At 43.6% G+C, this 14571-nt stretch overlaps 1 protein-coding gene across 1 annotated transcript in view; it reads right to left on the bottom strand.

Annotated features, from left to right (window-relative positions):
* P2RX3 (purinergic receptor P2X 3) overlaps positions 1–14571 on the bottom strand; it is a 451883-nt gene that overhangs the window by 996 nt on the left and 436316 nt on the right. The gene's annotated exons all lie outside the window — the stretch shown is intronic.

The following is a 14571-nucleotide window of genomic DNA, read 5'->3' as shown; positions in this document are numbered from 1 at the left end:
TGCTGTAATCCCGCACAGGTTCTTAAAAATCAAGGGACAGCATTTCTAGATCGGATCCATTTCAAAAAGCTACTATGCTAAGATAAGTGGTACCCGAGCCTCGTAAAGAAGATTAAAGAATCAACAACAAGGTTTTGGAGGTGCTGGACCCTGCGTAGTGGAATCCTGGACACCACAGCGCTAAGGCATTCCTGCAGGGTGGGAGTGGTAAGTGGCCCTGTGAAAAACCAGGGTCCAATTATTATTTATTCCCCTGCAACAGTTGTATCTAGGCTGACATGTAAAAAAAAAAAAAATGCTTGCTAGGCTTGCTTTGTCTACTAGAGAGCATGGGTTTTCTGCTCTGTGTTTCTCTTCCCAGAGCTGCACAAGCCAAGGGAAGCTTTTAAAAAAAAAAATAGCGTTTTGCTTGCAATGCTTTTTTTTCCCACTAGAGGGCATAGGTGTGTTGCTCAGTGTGTCCTCCTCCACGGGCTCGTGCACATGGCCCTGACGGCTGAGGGAAGCTTTTTTAAAGGCTAAAAGCCCAGTTAGTTGCTGCCCAGCAGAGGGGACACAGAGCAATCTGTCCTGGGTGACACGTGAGTCCTATCGGTGATGACAGACACAGCCTAAATTATGTTGCAGTAGCTGGTAGAACAGTTCATTGTAAGATTCTTCCAAGGGGGAATTGTGTTACTGAGGAACTTGTGTATTTCTTTCACAAAGCCAGTTAGCACTGCTTCAGCAAGCCATGTCTTCTAGGAAGCGACCTGGGGGGAGCGCTGCAGCAAAGGGCGCATGTGTTCCATCAGTGGCCCCTGTAGAGGTTACACGGAACTCTACTGCAATAGCCTCAACTGAAAGACCGGATGACACCGGGCAATCTGAGCTGCTGCGTCTATCCGTGCCTACTACCAATGCTTCTACCTCAGAGTTTATTACTAAAGAGGACCTGGCATCAGCTTTGGCTGGTTTAGAGGGCAAAGATTGCCGGAATGATTGCTTCTGTCACAAAAAGTGACAGGAAGCGTGACAGGTCCCCTTCCCCTATTCCTCCTATATTGGAGCAAGACTAGGTTGACAAGGAAGAAGAGGTAATGGCCGGTCAGGCAATTGACATCCAGACAGAGGAATCTCCTTCAAATGATTCAGAGCCCGAAGAGGCTCAGGTTATATCAGCTTCTCAATCAGCTTCTCAATCACAAAAGCTTCTCGTCCATTCTCTTGTACAGATGGTTCATACAGCTTTTAAGTTACCTCCAGTGGAGGTCCCTGAAACACCTTGTACCTCCCTGGGTTCTTCGAAACCATAGCAGGGTACACAGGTGTTTCCCTTTCACCCACTCTTGAAGCAGGTGGTATATTTAGACTGGGAGCACCCAGACAGGATATTTTTGCCTCCTAGGGGGCTTTCTCTGTTATATCCTATGGAGGAAAACTTTACCAAGAAGTGGAGAGTACCGGTTGTGGATGCAACGGTTTCCTCCCTGAGCAAGACCTTAACTTGTCCAGTGGATAATGCACTGGTCTTTAAGGATCCTGTGGATAAGAAGCTGATAGCCTTGTTAAAGGCATCCTTCGCCCTGGCAGGTTCCGCTATTCAACCCACAGTAGCAGCAATTGGGGTCTGTCAGGCCTTGAAGGATCTGGCTAGATGGCCCAATAGAGGATTCTATTCAGGATGGAGCAGATCCTGAACAGATCTGATCTCAGGCTCTTTGCTTTGCTATAGATGCCGTTAAAGACTCCATGCAGCAGATCTCCCACATGGCTCTTTTGTCTGTGCACATGTACATTCAAAAAATATCTGGAGGAAAGAGTTCCCTCCTTCCTGTAGCTACACGCCCCTCTTTTAAGGTGCTAATTGCTCAGGTTTTTCAGGCCCTAAGCAGTTTCAACGGCACCAGGGATCTGCTGCCAAAGGTAAACAGCAGGGCCAGGGCCAAAAGAGGCCGTTGGTCCAAAAGTCCGCTAACACTGGCACCAAACCTTTCTTGTGAAGGGACGCACCCACTCCTGTGGGTGGGGGGAAGGCTGCTGTGGTTTGTGGGATTGTGGGAAATGCTAATTCAGGACAGGTGGGTCATCTCCACAGTGTCTCAGGGGTACAGGCTGGAATTACACTGTTACCCTCCTCAAAGATTTGTGAGGTCCAGCGTTCCCACAGACTTTTCAAGAAAGGGCTTATTACTCCAAGCTCTAGACCGTTTAAGGTGGCAGGGGGTGATCATGAAGGTCCCAGTCCCCGAAAGGGGAACAGGGTTTTATTCAAATCTGTTCACGGTTCCAAAGCCAAATGGTGACATAAGACCAATTCTGGATCTAAGAGCACTGAACCGTTATGTCTCAGTGCGGCCCTGTCGAATGGAATCAGTCCGCTCTGTCGTGACCTCTCTCCTAGAAGGAGATTTTCTGGCATCCATAGACATCAAGGATGCATACCTGCATGTGACAATTTTTCAACCTCATCAAAGGCTTTTGCGCTTTGTCATAGAGGAGCAACATTTTCTTTTTTTTTTTTTTTTTTAAATAATCTTTATTCAATTTTCAAAAATATACAAAATGTGTTTTGTTTTCTTTTTACAGCAGTTATTAAATACACCTTATACAAAACCTTTTATATATATAATAAATAAAGAAAAAAAAACATTACATTCCAATTTCCCCCTTTTTGCCCCCCCACCCACCCCCCTCTATACCCCATCCTACCCTCCCCCCTATTACCTCCTTATTCCTACCTCACCTTCCTATTTACTTAATATCATACAACCTTTACCTTAGCTCTTCCTACATACAATTTACATGGGATAACCCACTTCTTCTAACCAAGGCATCCAAATTTTTTTAAATTCATTTAAATTTCCTCTCCTTGCATATACTACCTTTTCCTTCCATATTGTTTCCGTTACCGTTTTAAACCATTTATTTTTGGAGGGGGGTTTCTCTGCCTGCCACCTCTGTGCTATTAATTTCTTTGCCTGAAATAGGCACCTTAGTACTACTTTATTTTTAATGTTCCCCAGCCTTTCCCCCACTCCCAGGATACACAGTTTTGGGTCCATTTTTAATGATAACTTGAAGGTCTTATTTATGGTATCTAATATTTCCGTCCAATATCGATAAAGTTTTGGACATTTCCAGATCATGTGGATCAAGTCCCCGGTATTTTGGCACCTAGGGCATTTGGCATCCCCCCTCCGCCCCCATTCAAACAGTTTTTTAGGTGTATAGTATGTTCTATGTAAAAGCATTAGGTATGACATCTTCTGGGCGGGCGAGACTGAAACTTGGTTCCCCCCCTCCAATATCTTTTTCCATTGGTCATCCGCAATCCTACCCAAATCTTTTTCCCACTTACTTCTGCACTTAAGGTCTTCTGAACTTATAATACTATTTCTGCATATCTGTGGGTAGAATTCCGCTATGGATCCCTTAGGGCCTCTGGTCCTACTTAATCTTTCATATATGGGGGAGATACTCCACACCGGGCCTTGTTCCCCAAACTGAGCTTTTAGAGCGTGTTTGATTTGCAAATAGCTATAGTATGAGCTATCTGGTATATCAAAAGCCTCTTTTAGTTCTATAAACGTTTTTAGGGAACTACCGTTGTATAGTTGATCCAGGCTGACTATCCCCTTTCTTTCCCATTTCTTTATTTTCCCTATTGATCTTACTTCTTGTAAGTTCTTGTTATCCCAGAGCGGGGCACCTTTAACCATACCCCCCATTCCCCTTAGATCCTTTATAGATTTCCACGCTCTAATTATTAGCTTCACCGTAGGGGGTCTAAAGGCAAAAGAATTATCCTCCAAGACCTCCACTAGTGTCTTATGTGGTGTTTCTACAGTCATCAGTCTCCCACTTTTATCCCCTTCGGGATCAGTGTCTGGTACCATGTGTTGTAATTGGGCTGCTAAAAAATAGCTACGCGTATGCAGTACTGCCAGGCCCCCCTCCTGAGTTGGCAGTTGTAGAGTCTGAAGGCTTATTCTAGGTTGTCCCCCTTTCCATGTAAGAGCTCTTAGTAGTGTATCGATTTTTTTAAACCATTTCCTTTGTATCCAAATTGGTGAATTATGCATCAGATATAATAACTGGGGCAACCACAGCATTTTGATTAGATTGCATCTACCTACTACTGATAAAGGAAATCCCTTCCATATATCACTCTTATTCTTAAATTTGGATAGTAGAGGGACTAAATTGTTATTTATGTAATCATTTAGGTCATTTGTTATATATATACCCAGGTATTTTGTTTTCTCTACAATTTTTACTTGGATACTTTCCACACAGGAACTATTTCTAATGGGGTCTAACGGTAACAATGCCGATTTTCCCCAATTTATGGTAAGACCTGAAAGTTTTCCAAACCTCGAGAAGATGTCCATCACCTGTCTAAGCGATCTCTCTGTATCCCCCAGAAAAATGAGGACATCATCCGCATATAAAGCAATTCGTTCTTCTCTGTCCCTTCTCCTGAATCCTTCCATGATCCTCTCCTGTCTTACTGCAAGGGCTACTGGTTCCATTGCCAGAGCAAAGATCAGAGGAGACAGGGGGCACCCCTGCCTAGAGCCCCTTTCAAGCCGAAATTCGTCCGAAAGAATATTATTCACTCTGACCTTTGCTCTGGGATTGTTATAGAGAATTTTAACCCAGCTAATGTAGGAAGGCCCGAATCCGAACTCCTTCATTACTCGCCATATATACTCCCAATTCAAGACTGTCAAACGCTTTTACCACATCTAGCATCAACACAGCCCTTGAGCCAGTATTTTCGGTTGGTATCTGCAGGTTCAGAAACAGCCTTCTAATGTTCCTACTGGTTGATCTTTGGGGTATAAAACCTGTCTGGTCAGAATGGACTAGATTATGAATTATTTTCTTTAATCTAGTAGCCAAAACCTTTGATAGGATTTTCACATCTGAGCATAATAGGGAGATGGATCTGTAGGACCCAGGGTCTAAAGGGTCTTTCCCTTCTTTGTGCAGCACTATTATCGTGGCTTCTGTCATTGATATGGGCAGCTCCCTCTCCTTCTTTACCCACTCAAACACTTTAAGAAGCTCCGGGAGTAACACCATCCCATAATTTTTATAAGTTTCAACAGGGAGACCATCAGGGCCAGGGGATTTCTGATTTTTTATTTCTGTTACAGCTAATTTAATTTCCTCTAGAGTTATCGGGGCTTCTAGTGCCTCTCTATCAGACACTGTAAGAGAGGGCATCTCAATGTCCCCAAAAAATCTATCCAACTCCTCTCCCTCCACGGCCCCCCTGGATGTATACAATTCTTTATAATAATTTTTAAATGTATCTACAATCTCATCTACCTGAGACGAGATTTCACCACTCACACACCACTGGAGGGCGAGGATCCAGATCTAACCAAATGGGCCAACATTTTCCCCACCCTTTCCCCCTCCCCGTATACTATTTGAAATAATCTTTTGTGTTATGACTTCCTAGTCATTGCATCCTTATATATTTGTTGTTTATTTTCCCATTTATTTTGTTTGTCCGGGGTTGGGTCCTGCACATACTCTCTTTCTGCTGTCATTACCTCTTTCCTGACCTTGTCCTCCCAATCCGTGAAGATTTTTTAATTTTAGAAACTTGTTGTATGAATAAACCCCTCAAATAAGCCTTCAGTGCATCCCACATCATTCCTCTTGTTGTGGTGTCCGTGTTAAACCCTATAAACTCATTTACCGTGGTTGTTATCCCATTCTGATCCTCTATTATTCCAAACCATATTGGGTTCATTTTCCATAACCTATCAACCTTCTTATTTTTTATACTTATTGAAATCATCAACAACGAGTGATCTGATATACCCCTAGGTTGGTAAGTTATATCTTTAATTATTTGGGAACCTAGTTCATTACCCAATGCTAGATCTATTCTTGAAAGTGTAGAATAGGAACCCGAGTGGCATGAGAATTGTAACGCCACAGGGTTCCGTATTCTCCATAGATCCAATAGACCGGCTTCCTGAAGGAAATGGTTCATGCGATTTCCCTGTGGCGTCTGTCCCTGGTTACCTGGGGGAAATCTATCAATCTTTTTATTTATTACCACATTAAAAATCCCCAACTGCTATAATTGGTATATTATTCTTATCGACTATAAACTCTAATAAATCATACAGGACATCTAATTTAAACGGCGGAGGGATATAAACATTTGCCAGCACGTATTCCTGATTTTCTATCATACAGTGCAAAAAAATATACCGACCCTCCCCATCTATTTTGCACAGTCTGCAGGTAAAAGTCACCCCTCTCCCAATTAACACTGACACCCCTCTGGAGTAGGAGGTATGCACAGAGTGGAATTGGCACTGAAATCTCTTGTGTCTCACTTGCGATTTAGTGTCTTGAGTCAGGTGTGTCTCCTGCAGACAGGCAATTCCTACTTTCCTTCTTGTTGACATCATTTCTCTTCTACTATAAAGATATTAATGGAAAGCAGCAATTCAGGTTTCCCGGGAGCCAGCAAAACAGTGTTAAATGACCTCCAGGGTTAACCTCCTGCCCTTTCTGTTTTGCTAATGCGAGATTTACAACAGTCAGGTAAAGGAGTGAAAAGAAAATGACACGGTCATTTATTACTGGTGTATGGGAGAAAAAAAAAAAAAGTTCATATTAGGCCCATTTCAGACCCCTTTTTCCTTGCTTCCAGAGAACACTTTCAATGTTAGGGACTTTAGGGACTTTAATCAGCTTCACCAGCAATCCTGATGTTTATCCTACCCCCCAAACAATTGCGGATTTTACAGTCCACCAGAAGTTCTGTTCATCTGAAATAATTACTTTCCTCCTCCACTTTACCACCAAAAAACAAACGAAAGAGAAAGAGTTCAATACCTCATCCCGCCGGTCTTGACAAATCACGCTAATTTCTCCCCAGCAGCACTGCCGGGTCTATGGCATGTACTCACTTCTATTCCCGGAACGCGTTATCACCTTCTGCTTCTTGGGGCAGCAAATACCGTTCCGGCTCCTGGTGCATGCACTGAGAACTCCACGGCGGGCGCTCGCCAACAGTTGGTTCCCGTAGCTGGGCTCCGTCCCCTCCTCCCTGTTCTCGCGAGAGTTTCACTCGGCTTTCGCTCATACTGCACCTGTGTTTATCAGGCTGTGAATAAAGAGAACTCAGAGAGAGTAACCGCCGGGAGGGAGACTGCAAGGCAGACAGGTCACTGCAGCTTACAGCTTACTTCTCATAACTCCAAAATAGGAGAAATATGCAGTGGATATCCCCGGGGCAGCGCGTTCATGAACACGGGGAGAGTGGGGTGGACACACACACTCACACCACGCCGACTAGCACCACCATCCGCTTCCGGTCACGCCTCCCGAGAAACAACATTTTCAGTTTGTGGCTCTGCCCTTTGGGCTCGCACCCGGGTCTTCACAAAGATCCTGGCACCCATACTGGGTCTTCGAAGATCTCGAGGGATCTTGATTGCAGGCTACTTAGACGATCTCCTACTCAGGGATCAATCACTGCAGGTTTTGATAAGAAACGTGACCTTTATGGTCCAATTTCTGAAAAATCTTGGATGGATCATAAATTCCGAGAAATCGGCCATAAAACCGGTTTAAAGTCTGGAATACTTAGGCCTTATCATGGACACAGTCCAGGCAAGAGTATTCTTGCCTCCAAGAAGGGTCAAGGCCCTAAAGGATCAGGTTTGGCAGGTAAGCCAAAAAGAGATGCCCGTCTGTCCGACTCTGTATGAGTCTTCTGGGAAGGATGGTTTCCTCATCCGAGGCAATTCCGTATGCCCAGTTCCATTCCAGGACATTGCAGCAGAACATTCTGTCTGCATGGAGCAGGAAGATGCAGGCTTTGGATTCCTGCATGATCACAACCCCCAAGGCTCGAGGAAGTCTCATCTGGTGGTTAGTAGACCAGAATCTGGTACAGGGAAAGTCTTTTCTTCCACTGTTGTGGAAGGTAGTGACCACAGATGCCAGTCTTTCCGGCTGGGGTGCAGTCATGGAAAGTTCCACAGTCCAGGGGAAATTGACTCTGAAGGAACAGGGATTGCCCATCAATGTACAAGAGCTGTGGGCAATTTGCCTCACGCTGAATTATTGGATGTCAAAGTTACAGGGTCACCCAGTAAGGGTGCAAACCAGAAAATGCCACGGCTGTGGCCTATGTCAACCATCAGGGTGGCACCAAGAGTCATCTGGCCCACATGGAGGTCAGTCATGTGTTATCATGGGCAGAAAGGCAAGTGCCAGTGCTGTCTGCCGTCCACATTCCAGGAGTAGAGACCTGGAAAGCGGACTATCTCAGCCACCAACAGATAAATCCAGGAGAATGGTCTCTGCACCCACAGGTGTTTATGCAGATTTACCAGCGGTGGGGTACACCGGATGTAGACCTGCTGGCATCCAGGTTCAACTGCAAGATTCAGCAGTTTGTATCCAGAGCAAGAGATCCACTTGCGATCGGGATAGATGCTCTGGCAGTTCACTGGACTCAATTCTCTTTGATTAATGCATTCCCCCAATTCCTCTTCTGCCACATCTTTTGCACAGGATCCAAGAAGAGATGACATCAGTCATCCTGGTAGCTCCGGCCTGGACCAGGAGGGTTTGGTATCCGGAGGTAGTGAGATTAGCAGTAGGCAAGCCTTGGACGCTTCTGCTCCGGCTCGATCTACTGTCACATGAGCCTATATTCCATCCTAATTTACACTTGCTGAATTTGACGGTGTGGCTATTGAAATCGGGGTGCTAGGAGATCGTGGTGTCTCAGAACCAGTGGTAACTACATTGGTGAATACCAGGAAGGTGGTCACCAAGGTCACATGGTTTGGAAGGCTTACATTGCGTGGTGTGAGGCCAGAAGTTGGCATCCTCGCAGATATTTGGTAGAGAGAATTCTCTCTTTTCTTCAGTCAGGCTTAGATAAAGGATTAGCCTTGACAACAATTAAAGGACAGGTTTCAGCCTTATCAGTGTACTTCCAGAATCCTTTGGCTTCACATTCCCTGGTCCAGACTTCTCTTCAGGGAGTGACTCACTTATTGCCTCCCGTTAAATCACCTCTTTTCCCTTAAATTTGGTTTTGTCGGTACTACAGGAGCAGCCTTTTGAACCAATCAATGATATTCTGTTAGTTCTTTTGACACGGAATTTTGCTTTTCTTCTTGCAATTACTTTGGCTATAAGGGTCTCCGATGTGGTTGCCCTTTCCTGTAACGAGCCGTATTTGATTTTGCACCATGATAAAGTGGTGCTACGTCCTGTTTCCATCCTTTTTGCCTAAGGTAGTTTCTGAATTTAATTTAAATCAGGACATTGTTCTACCTTCTTTTTTCTCTCTGGCTCGCCAGAAGAGAAGCAATTGCACCTTTTGGATGTGGTGCAGGCGGTCAGAGTCTACCTGGAAAGGTCTGCAACCATCAGAAATTCTGATGCGTTTTTTGTTTTGCTGGAAGGCCCCAAAAGGGGTCAGGCGGCTTCTAAGGCATCCATTTCACTTTGGATTCGCCAATTAATCAGTCAGTGGCGCAGATTTGCAAGGCCGCCACTTGGTCTTCGGTACATACGTTCACAAAATTTTATCAGGTGGATGTTAAGGCAGCAGAGGACTTGACTTTTGGCCGTAGTGTCTTGTGGGCTGCTGTATAAATATGATGCTGTTTTCATACAGACATCTGTGCAGGAACCCACACAGATGTCTGTGAAATCACCCCCGAAGTTGGACTGCATTGCCAGGTTGAAATCGTGCGAGTTCAGTTGAACTCGCATGATTTCAAACCCACAGCAATGTGAACCTAGGCTTAATGGACTCAGTGGATAACAAATAAAATGGCACTGTGCTTTAATGGTTGTAAAGTTTCAGGATGGCAGGTTATGTTGGTGTTAGGGAAAACAGCAAAATCTTTTTGCTGCATTCACTAACACCTGTCTAACCTGCCCTCCTGGAACTTTCCAAGTAGTAAATCCCAGTGCAGTTTTTTTTTCACCCACCTGAGTCCATTTCAGCAAAGGTCAGAATTCTTAAGCCCTGATTATGGGGGAGGGTGTTTGGCCCCCAAAATGCACTGACTTTATACTGCTATGAATAAATGTTATCAATTTTATTTTATCCATTGCTAAAAGACACATTACAGGCTGATCCCACTTCTTCTTTTCAGTGGGATCCATGAACGGCCCTCGGCGCCATGTAAAAGATCAGCCAAATGGGAAAGCTGCAAAATGAGGCCCTTCTGGCTTTGCAGCTACTGAAAAAAAAAACTCAGTAGATGAGAAAGGATGCTTGTTAACAATTAATGCGTTTGTTACCCTAACATTTCATATATCTGATAAGTGCCTGCTGTACCATATAATTTTATGAGAAAGTAAAAGAGGGTAAGACAGGAAGCGCCACCTGAGTGTGGGACTACAAGTACCAGCACTTCTATGGCAAGCATTGGTGTACATAAAAATTGAAAGTCCGTACACTGACAAGCAATTTTGAGACAGGATAACATATACAAATCAGCAAAAATTAATAAAATAATACAAAACATTATCTATGTAAATATATATATATATATATATATATATATATATATATATATATATATATATTCTATTATAGTGTAGCACCCTCTACCTAGTGTAGGTGCTAGAGTGAGATTTTTGGTAGTGCAGGTAAATTTAAGCAGGCCTAATCAGAAGCTAGGCCTGTTTGTTTTGATCTGTGGGCTCGGAGTGGCTTAGAGTAGGCTGGTGACTCACAGCTAGTTCCATCTTTCGGTTACCTCCCTTCTGCTTCTAGAGGCTTCTAGAAGGAAAGTGGGAAGAGAGGTGGAGCTGTCTGGGGTGTTCTAAGGAGTTCTGAAAAATCCCCAACCTGGATTGGCAGGGGGCAGGCCTCCTTATCTGGAGTCAGCCCAGGTGGGAAAGAGTTGTTCGGGTGGAAGAACTGGAGATAAAGTATTAGGTGTTGAAAGACATACAAGAAATGGACAGGGAGCTCTTGTTGAGAGATAGACCTCAAACGGGTACTTCTGTTAACAATATAGGGGTTCCCTTTATCACTACCTATTCACTCCAGCACAAGGAAATAAAACAACTAATTTCCAAACACTGGCATATAGTCACCAACGACCGAGTTTTGAAGGAAGTCTTACCACCCAAACCTAAAATTGTTTTTAAAGGGGCCCCTTCTTTTAAGAACAGGTTAGCCCCAGGGGTATTGGACCCTCCTCAGAATAGGGCCACTTTCTTTGACCAACTAACCGGTTTTTATAGATGTAATAAATGTCGGGTTTGCTCCTATAACTCGTGTGTGAATAGGAGGACCCAATCTTTTGTCTCCACCAAGACCGGTCGAACCCATCACATTACCCCATTTATCACCTCTTCCACCTTTGGAGTGGTTTACCTATTGCAATGCCCTTGTGGCTTGCAATGTGTGGGGCGGACCAAACGCCCCCTCCAAGTAAGGCTCAATGAGCATATTACCAATATCCTAACAGGCTTTAAAAACCATTCGGTTTCGAAACATTACAGGTTGGTACATAATAGAGACCCTTCCAACACTTTATTTTTGGGGATTGATCGCTATAAACCCCACTGGCGGGGTAGCTCCATGGTACGAGAGATTTCCAAATCTGAAATGTCTTGGATCCATAGGATCAAAAGCTACACGCCCCACGGTCTGAACATAGATGTGGATGTCAATGTGTTCATTGATAATTCCTGAGTGTTGGGGTTTTTTGTGGAATTTTTGGTTAAACTTTTTAAGTGGGACTGATATACCCAGTTTTTGGACATGGAACCAATTTCTCTTATTTTAGTCTCCCCTCAGGGATGGTATTTTGGTTGAGATATACTCTGGTCTGGCCCCTTGATATGGTTGGGATTGGTCCTTATAATCACATTTTATATAGACATATCATATGGGTAGTATATTACCACTGTTTCCATCGAATCTTGGGTGGGCCCTCTAATAGTAATAATTATTGTAGTTGTCAGTCTACTGGTTGTTACCCTTAGAATATACATTTGCTCTTTCCCCTTTTTTCCCTTTTTTTTTCTTTTTTTGTTCATATATATTTATATTTGTTTTTATTTTTGTTTTGGAATTACCTTCTATATCAAAGGAGGCTGATCACGCTATAAATATGTGACCAGGAATGTAACCCGTATTTTATGGGGTTCAAAATATTAATTTATGTCTTTTATTCTGTTTTCTGATTTATAGGGTGTATGCTTAGTAGCATTAGAAATATATTTTAGATGTTTTTATGTTAAATTTATATTTTTTATCATGAATGCTTAATGTGGCCATGTGTTACTATACCTTTAATTAGTTAATTTATGTTGTTTTTTCTCCTATGGACAATGTCCAGGGTTTTGATTGATATAATGTCCAGTCATCAGGGACACTGTTGCCTGGACATTTATATCTGGCTACTAAGGTCTGACCTCCTTATAAAGAGGGCGCTAAGAACACCAGTTTCTATTATCATACATTTGTAATGCTAAGTACTCCCAGTCCTTATGCGCCAGATATACCTTATGAAGGGATGTGAACCGACCGGCGGTTTCGCCGCCGTTTTGTTTCTATTCCCGTAACCTGTCAGTACCTATGCCCATACCAAAGATGGCGTTCTGTGTTTCACCTGTTGGGTCCCAGAGTGAGGCTTGGTTTGTGTATATATTATGGTGGCTCAGCGTGCTGCCCGTTCCCCATTGAGAACGTCAACCTGTGACGAAACGCGTCTGGGAGGGACGTGCTGACGTCACCACGTTGCCCTGCTGTGGACGGGAGCTGTTTGAGTTCCGGCCGGCATTGCTATATTCATTGTTTTTACTGTAAGTGTTATTCTTTTTAATAAATCGGAGTTCCAACGGTATTACGCTATTGGCTGTTCCTTTTTTGAATCCTATGCAAACCGAGCCCGTGAAGAGTCTGCCAGGACGGGATCGCGGTGACTCCGCCAGGATTTCTGTTTGGGGTTTTTTCCAATTAACCTTCCGGTGAGCAGGAACCCCTACAGGTTCACATAGTTTATTCTGGGTCACGGAGAGATATTAAGCCTTCAGCTGAGTGTGTGTACACTAGTTTGCCATCTGGTAAGCTGCTTCATACGTCTGTGCACTTGGTGCGGTTTCTGATCCTTGGTGATATTTGTTTGCTCACCTATCTCTGATCTCTGCTAAGCGGATACACTTGGTGATTTACATTTATATCCAAGAGCACCACTCATCGCATGTTGCATGTCACTAATTTCACATTCCTGTATATGCTGTGCATACAGGATGTTTATATGATATTCATGATTGTTTTTTTGTGAGATTGCTATTTTTCCCTTTTTTGGTTTATTGCCTATTACTATGTCAGTATCACGCTATGTTTTTTGCATATATTTTTTTGGATAAACCTTATGCGGACCTGGTTTGCTGCACGAGTGCGACTGATCTTGTCAATTGGAATCGCTCTTTAAAGGCCTGGGCTGGGTTTAAGCCATCTGTCTGATTTGGCTTACGTTCTGATAAGCATTTCACCACACAGTTGTATTTCATGCGAATCATCTTCTTCCAACCTTATCACATAGAGGAGTCTACGAATATTAATTATTTATTTGGACTTTATTTGGACTTTTTATTTCATTAGTGTTTAACATTTTTTAGCGCGGTTTTTCTGTTTTATATTTGTATTGGTGTGCCCCACTTATAACTGCAGCTGTATATAAATATTTTTCATTACATAATTTTTCACTGTATGTACCTCACAATAGCCATATTTATTTCTATTCACATTTTTAATTTAATTTAAATTTGTCTTCATTGTTTTTTATTATACTCCAAGTGCAATTTTATTTATTTTTCTAAAGTATTAGGCTGTCGGGACCTTGAAGGGAGCCCCCCCAATCTGGGGGGGTGACCCTGGGCCAGGGGCTCGGAGCTGATCAGGAACCCCACACAACCCAAGGGGTGTCCTGAACAGGAGCAGGAGAGGACAGTGGGGAATACTGCCGGACAAGTCTCCAGGAGGGAACCATCAGATGTTGGTGAGTGGCAGGCACAGTCGGGAGAGCTGGGAGAGGCATGACGGAGAGGACTGGGAGTGTACAGTCAGAGATGGATGTAAAGCCAGCGGGAGAGTGTCAGGGCTGGGCTCAGCCCTTCCTTCTCTGAGCTAGCCGCTCAGCTGTTGGCTAATTGACAGCTCCTATCTCTCCACAGTTACTCAGCTGTTGATGATATCCTGCTTGTCAGTCCTGCCTGCTTAAGCCGTCCAGTCCAGAGGTTCTCTGCCTTCGTCTTGGTCAACATCACAGAAATGATCTCCTGTGATCCTGTTCATGACTTGCTTTGCTGACATCCCTCCTGGCTCCAGATCCTGCTTGCTGTATCTCTACATTGATCCCTGACTTCTGGCTTGACTGACTATCTGTTTAAGTTACTGAACTTTGGCTATGTTTTGACTACGTTTGTTCTTTTTACTTTTATTATTAAACAAGTGTGATTTAACTGTACTTATGTCTCGGCCTGATTTCATGGTTTCTGACAGTAGGCGAAGGCCATGAACTCAGAAGATGCAGTCAATCCACTTGTTGG

Source organism: Aquarana catesbeiana, linkage group LG08 (assembly GCF_042186555.1).
Source record: "Aquarana catesbeiana isolate 2022-GZ linkage group LG08, ASM4218655v1, whole genome shotgun sequence".
Taxonomy (NCBI): Eukaryota; Metazoa; Chordata; class Amphibia; order Anura; family Ranidae; genus Aquarana; species Aquarana catesbeiana.
The sequence above is the reverse complement of the archived record's forward strand: the minus strand, read 5'-3'. Positions and strand labels throughout refer to the sequence as shown.